The 7,987-nt window shown below is 34.6% G+C and overlaps 1 non-coding gene across 1 annotated transcript; it reads right to left on the reverse strand.

The window, feature by feature from the left end:
* Positions 1–1,331: 1,331 nt before the first annotated feature.
* On the reverse strand, positions 1,332–1,453 carry LOC132520122 (small nucleolar RNA SNORA26). Its single transcript, XR_009540486.1, has one exon. It is a non-coding gene; the product is annotated as a small nucleolar RNA SNORA26 (small nucleolar RNA).
* Positions 1,454–7,987: the final 6,534 nt, after the last annotated feature.

A 7,987-nucleotide genomic window follows, 5' to 3' on the forward strand; every position in this document is an offset into this window, starting at 1 on the left:
AATGAACTTGTTTACAAAACAGAAGTAGACTCAAAGGCATAGAAAACAAACTTATGGTTACCAAAGGGGATGAGGGGGGAGAGATAAATTAGGAGTTTAGGATTACAATATACACACTACTATATATAAAAGTATGTAAACAATAAGGACCTACTGTATAGCACAGAGAACTAGATTCAGTATAACCTATAATGGAAAAGAGTCTGAAAAAGAATCTGTGTGTGTGTATGTGTGTGTGTATCTGAATCACTCTGCTGTATACCTGAGACTAACACAACATTGTAAATTAACTGTACTTCAATTTAAAAAATGGTAAAAAAGAGAAAATATCACTGAAAAGATTGTATATTAATTTTATTTGTGATTATTAGTATAAAAATTTTAATAAACTTGTAGAAAAGTAAATTTAGAGGTGGAAAGTCAAGCATAATTTAATATTAAAGTTATTACATATATCATAGTAATAATTCAAATTATAATAATTTGAATTAATTATATATAATTATATATTATTTGAATTATAATTCAAATTAATTATATCATATTAATAATTCTCCTTATATTGGGGAAAATATTCAATAAAATTTGTTAATTTTTAACTTAGTAAGAAGGTTCTTAGTAAGAACCTTAGTAAGGTTCTTAGTAAGAACTCTATCTCAAAGCAACTTCTAAATTATAATTAATAACCTGTTTAAGATGCTGAACGTTTAAATCAGAAGGAACAAAAGTCGATTACTATCATTTAATTTGTACTTTTTTCTAGAAATTCAAATTAGTTCAATAAAACTTTAAAATAGAAATCGAACCTGTACACTTTGTATATCCTGCCCTAATTTATTCCACATTGTTTTCTGTAAGCTTCTAGTCTGTATCTTCACTTATCCTTTTGTAGATGAGAATCTCAAAATAATGAGAAGCTTCATAATTTAAGCCCTTATATATCATTTTTTATTACAAAGTAATATGTGTAAGAGACATAACCCATATTCACTCCTTAACTCAGTCCTCATATTCGTTGTTACTCTTACGAAATCTTTCTTAACTACATCCCTAACACTCCTAGGTAGGGAAGGGGTAATATCTGGGGTGGACTAAGAATATGGGTTTCACAGGTTACTTGGCAATTTTTAAGAGCTACAAGTCCAATAGTTAACTTTTCAAGCAAGTTAAAAATTTCCCCAACTCCAAACTGCTGTCTCAGAATGCCATATATCAGATTTCAAGCACGAGAATAGTACTGGTGAATAGTACTCCACCTATAAGGAGACTTTTTTTTTTTTTTTTAATAAGGAGACATTTACTAATCAGATCCTTTTTTTTTTTTTTTTTTCAGCTGTGACTCCAGACAGGATCCAAAGAGGAGTTCTACAATCTCTTCTCTGGGTTTTATGGAGACTTTCTTTACCCTTCTGTGTTAGCCTCTTAAGGCACTGCGTCAACCTTAAAAGGGCACAAGAAAGGGCGTCAGATCTTCCTTTTGATGCACATGGATACTGGCATCTTTCTCAGGGCAAGGTGCCCTGTGGAAGGACTCAGTGGAAATTGTTTCACTGTTAAAATTGATTGTTAAACACCTGGCACGTGGCTGGCTTGGGACAGGTGAAAGGGGGACACAGAGCCATGATGTCCCCGGCAATGTTAAGACCAGCAGGAAGGTTTTACTGCTGACCACTGATCCCTCTCAAAACTGACTAATGGGTGTAATCATTTGTACGCAAATGACACTGACCTCTCTGTGTCTCATTATTCCTGGTAGTAGGAAGTGGAAAATATTATCTTTGTAACATATGAAATACCATATATCATATATGCACCTCAATGTTTAGTCAAAAATAAGTCTCAAATGTTTGCTCTTTTTCCTCTTTTAAAATTCAGTACTAATCACTGATCTGGAATCACAATTTATTCTTAAAGTAGTATCTTGATTTTATTTCTTGGCATTCTCAAAAATATATCGTTTTCTTCAAAATATTTGATTTGTAGTACAGAAAGTTGGTTTAATTTTCATCCTAGACATCCAAGGAAAAGTAAAGATGAAGGAAACTTCTAAGAAAGAATGGCATAGCAAGTCAAAATTATAATATTTTGTGCAACAGCTATTTTCCTTTCTGAGTCTTGCTTCAGAGGTCCAACAAAACATTGGGGTAAAAATAGACCAATGTGTGTGAAATTTTAATCTTATTGTCACAGAGGTTAGTAAAAAAAAAAAAAAATCACATGAAGTTTATTGATTTCTAGTTTTGAATCTTCTATCCAGTAGATATTGCCCTACTTTCAAATGAGTTCAAAAGAGAAACATCAAAGTATAGAAATACCCATGGCAAAGAATTAAGTCTGTCCTAGTCAATTTAAGTCAATCATTGAGTAATTGATTAGAATAGTTCACAGTTAATTTTGTTCACTCCACTATTAGGACAGCTGGAAAAGAAAATCAATTTCTTGATTTAAGTCTTTACCCTATCGAGACTACCGACACACAGGAAAAGGAAAAGTGGGCCAACTTCTCCATCAGGCCACATGATGGCCTTTTCCTTTCTCTCTCTGGAAAGTGCCCTGAGTTAAAATGAGTAAGCTACTTTTCTTATAGTTTGTAATATCTCCTGCTACACAAGTTCTACTTATCCCTCTCTCTTTCAGAAAAATATGAACTCAGAGACAGCTTGTAGTTTGCCCTATGTACTTCTTTGAATAAATTCAGTAGTTTCCAAAAAATATTTTCATTAGAAATTTTATCAGTATAAATCATTTTGGAAGAGAAAGCTCAACAGACATGGCGAATTAAATGAAGCAACTACACAGTGTACTGTAACTGAATGATAATTGCTGTTAGGGAAGAATCTTGTCCATTTTTCTCTCTCACATCTCCCAATGTTCTCAATAATAATATTCAGAATGAAATAACCAGTATTGCCTGGCTAGAGGAACCCCTGAGGAGCCTCTAGGTGTCCATAATTTGAAAACAGTTAGTATGAAGCATCGGTTTGTCCAAATGTACTTGACATGTATGGCTGGTTGGATAGAGTTTGACCTGATCCTGGGAGAACATTAACTTTCCCAGCCAGTTTTTCTGAAGAGAAGTGAGGAGTATGAAAAGTCGATGAAGATTTTAATTCACTGAGTTTCAGATATTTGCTTCCTGGAAAGAGACCTGTGTGTTTTGAAAAAAGCACTGGGGCTCAGGAACTCCCACAGGTCTTTTCTATTTGAGGATAGATGCTCAGATGGGACTATACAAGGATTAAACTGTACATCTCAGGGCAGTGACACAGGGACAGTATATTTATGCACTTAGACACATCAGAAGTCTAGAACTATGCTATCAACTTGGACCAAATGACACTTCTGATTCTGCGTGTCTTCGTCTCCTCTAATTTTAAAGTGAAGAGGAGAGAGGTGGTCATTGTGATGGAGTGGTAGTGGTGAGAAAAAGATGAGAAAATACTATTCAGCTTTGGGGAAATCTGTTTGTTTTGCTTTTAGAGAATTCTATTTTCCTAGTTATTTCTACTACAAAAATTTTAACTCAATATCAATACTCACAATATTAACCAACTTTTGCTATACTAAAATACATCACAAAGTAAAAATATTAAAGTTTAACATTGCAGTAGAATCTATAAGAGCAGATATTTGCTTCATTCTGCTTACATTATTTTCTACCAAAGTAAAAAAAAAATAAAATTATACAGAGGAATGGAGAAAGAAGATATGGTACATATATACAATGGAATACTACTCAGCCATAAAAAAGAACAAAATAATGCCATTTGCAGCAACACGGATGGACCGAGAGATTGTCATACTGAGTGAAGTAAGTCAGACACAGACAAATATCATATGATATTGCTTATACACGGAATCTAAAAAAATGGTACAAATGAACCGATTTACAAAACAGAAATAGAGTCACAGATATAGAAAACAAACTTATGGTTACCAAGGGGGAAGTGGGGGGGCGGGATAAATTGGGAGATTGGGATTGACATATACACACAACTATAAATAAAACAGATAACTAATAAGAACCTACTGTATAGCACAGGGAACTCTACTCAATACTCTGTAATGACCTATATGGGAATAGAATCTGAAAAAGAGTAGATATATATATATGTACAACTGATTCACTTTGCTGTACAGCAGAAATTAACACAACATTGGAAATCAACTATACTCCAATAAAAATTAATTTAAAAAACAAAAATAAAAACAAAATTATAGTTTTAATCCTTCCTCCTGTTTTCCATCCTACATATATTTATCACGTTGTCCCTTACGACCATAACAAATGGTTAAACATGTCATTTCTATGTTATACATATAAGAAACAATAGTAGGCAAAGAAAATTGTACTTCTCAGTAGGTTATGCTGTCCTTTCTGAGGACCCTCATGATAAATTTGTCTCCGATGACAGGAATTAAAAATCAGTGAATGTCAGAAGCCAGTCTACATAGTCAAACCCGCTAACATGCATGCCGGTCCACACCAATTCCTTCTCTCTCTGCACTCGTCCTTAAAATTACAGACATTACCACAAAGCTGCCAGTGGAACAGTCCATTACAAGTTTCTTTTCTTTTTATAATCCAAATTCACTGAGGATAGAAGCTTATTTTATATTTGTATCCTATTACCAAAACATGATACAGATAATCAATAAGTTTGTAAAAGCCCTTCAAATCAAAGCAAATTTGATAAAATGTGTATAAACATGAAAGCTCTTATAATGTCAGATTAGAGAGATAAGGGTTCACCCAAAATGCGGGAAACTTATCGCTGAATATACAGAAATATTTGCCTGTAACAAGCTTGCTGTTGCACACAGAGCAGAAGTATTTTGCCTCCGTCTAACCACTAAATCATGAATATAACTGCATTTTGCCGGAACTCATAACGGCAAGGTCTGGGATTCCATCTATTCTGAATTTTTCAGTTCTTTGTCAAATATTAATTCTTTTCCCTGACACTGCAAGGGAGGAAGCTCTTTTTAAAAAACCATCCCGTCTATGTTCCAGGCACACTGGATTAAGTATTTGAACCTGATAACAATCACCTCGTTATTTTTATCTCTCCGCTGGAATGTGAGCTGTGAGAGTGCAGAGACCTTTTCTAGTTCATTCTCTACTGTATCCACGGGACCTGGAACAGAGTAAGAGCTTAATAAACACTTTTTCAAATAATGAATCAAAGTAGAAAGGCAAGTTATCCTGTGACTAAGGGTGTGGGCCCTGATGTCAGACATTCTGGAATGATCTGACCGCTGCAAACTTGGTCATGTTACTAGTTACCAATCTTGCTTTGCCCCACTCTCTTCATCAGTAAACTGTAGAGGACAACGGTACAGTCTTCATGGGGTTGTTATGAGGACTGAATAAGTGATTCCAAGTAAAGCGCTTAGAGGGTGCTTTCCACATACTAGGCACTCAATAAATGTCGGTGCTTATTATTTTTTTAGTATTATTATAAAAAATAATATTTTATTATTAATAAAATAATAAATTATATTTTAATATATTATTATAAAATATAATAATTTGTATTTTATAAAATTTTATATTTTATAATATATTATTATAAAAATTATAATATTGTTATATTAAATATAAGGACTTTGAAATTCAGAGACTTTTTATAGCCAAAGTCACACATCTGATAAAAGAAGAAAATTCTAATCTGAGACCTGTGCTCCTTCTACTAAACTTTTCTGACCAACCAGTATATCATGATGATGTTTATGGACAATACAGTTTCTAGAAGTCAAGTAATACATTAGCACAAAGGGAAAAGCAATTGTTTTCTTAAGAAGAAGATTCACATTGCTAGTAATTTTGTACAACTCAGGCTTAAGACTCAACCTTGAGAGGATTTCAGGGAATGAGTGCTGCCTTACAAGCATGAATTAGGTAGCTGTGCTTGTTATTCTGTAAAGCATAAGGCAGTAACACATCACTTGAGGTAAGTAGCCTCGGTCTGCAGAGGAGGCCACCACTGAATTCAGGGATACGCATGCTGTTCCTGATGGCCTTGGTGACCGGTTTTTCCTCTGGACCCTCCATGGAAAATAATCCTCTGGTAAGTTTTCTGGCCTTGCCTCATACACACATTTCACCATTTACATCTAAGCCTTTGTATTACTTCCTTTATCACCTGCCAGGTCCATGCAGGCATTTTCCCTTTGGTTCACTTGGGGTATCACTTTCTCTAGGCTTCCAAAAGCTACCCTAGCAGCAAGTTTGCCCCATGGCCACGGTCTTGCTACAGTGTTAAATCCATGTCCTGAGAAAGTACCCGAGACAATAAATTTAAGTTAAAGATTTGATTAAACACTCTTGTTAATGCTTTCTTCAATTCTTAAGGTGCAGATTTCCACTGAGTCACCCAGGAGTGATGGGAGCAATGATCCTGTACACTACGCTCTACCATCAGCTGGGGGAAGACAGCTAAATACCACTGCTCATTGCTACTGAGGGGTGAGTTTGACACTAATGTATCTTTAAGAACCTGTTTTGTATACAGTTATCGCACGATCAATGTATTTCCCAAACTCCAGCTAAGGTATTCACATCTCCATGTCTTTAGTCGTGAGAATAATGAAAGTCGATGTTCTTCGTCACCGAAGGGATACGTGATGAAAACAGAGGTGATCAATTATTTTTTAGTTCCTATTCTCATTGCCCCCAACCCTAGTTGATTCTGCTTGAAGTTGAGCTCTTTGTTTTGTTGATTTCACTTCCTTTTTAAATAATTTATTCTGGGTGAGACATCACCATAGCTATAACTTATTGTCATATTCCCCATTTCTTATATTGTACCCCATTGGATAGAAATAGATCCATCTTGCACATGAAATGGGATAATCCAATGCCGGATCTGCTGCAGTATCCACCTCCCTACTGTCAGATTAATCTTCTAAATTGTTGTGTAAACTTGGTTTCTAGTTTTATATGTTTTACGGGCATATAGTGTGTGTACACTCACATATACATTTACATATATAAATAGATGATATCGTACATATCTGTATATATGTACAAAGGATGAACTGGATGAATTTCACTCACTGTTAATTATGGTTGTTGCGAAGGGTAAATTTTGGAGTTTTTTTTTTAAATATAACTTTCAAAATTGCATATGTATTATTTCAATTAATAATTTCACCATATAACTTATCACCCAAACCAAGACTTTACTGAGAGTAAAAGAGAACACTATTGACAGATATGTCAAGGAAGCGGCATAAAGGTAGGCTGTCCTGGGCAAACAAAAGGTATGTGTCTTCATCCTGTTTCCTCCTCACATTTTATACCTAGAAGAAAACTGGCAAAGGAAGTTGACTAGCCCCAGGATGCGCTACTTATAATTAGCAAAGTTAGGTTTCAAATCCAGCTCTTGTGTTTTCAATTACTACTTCTTACACAACATCTCGCTTGCCTCTTCTTGTCCCTATGGCCAGATGTGCTCTTTGCACACTCTTTTTCCACAAGTTGGGGTAAGACTTCCTATGAGCTTCTCTTGGGACACTTATCTTTCTGTTATGGATGTCTGTGTACCTCTCTTATCTCTATTTCTAAATTACATGTAAGTCATTTATTTCAAATACAACATTGAACCTTTCATTGTGTCTTAGTTATCTACAACTGAGTAACAAATTACCCCGAAACTTAGAGAACTGAAGCAACAAATGTTTCTCAAAATGTTTCCTTTTTGAAGAAAGGTAGCACAAGTTTGCAGGTGTTCTCACTGAGGTTTATTTCATCAGTCAAAAGCCATATCCACAAATCCCTAAAGGGCATTAATGAGTTTTTATTTAATTTAGCAATTGTATGTCAATATTCTGTTTTCCAGTGATTAAAAAACCTACAGATAGAAGTAACAGTTTTATCAACCTATTGGTTACCCCACTAATGGGTTCAGTAAATCTCTGACTCGTGCCCACTCAACTTATATAAGAATCAAAGTTTAACTCTTGAAAATTATGCTTTCAGAAT

Source organism: Lagenorhynchus albirostris, chromosome 4 (genome assembly GCF_949774975.1).
Source record: "Lagenorhynchus albirostris chromosome 4, mLagAlb1.1, whole genome shotgun sequence".
NCBI classification, from domain to species: domain Eukaryota; kingdom Metazoa; phylum Chordata; class Mammalia; order Artiodactyla; family Delphinidae; genus Lagenorhynchus; species Lagenorhynchus albirostris.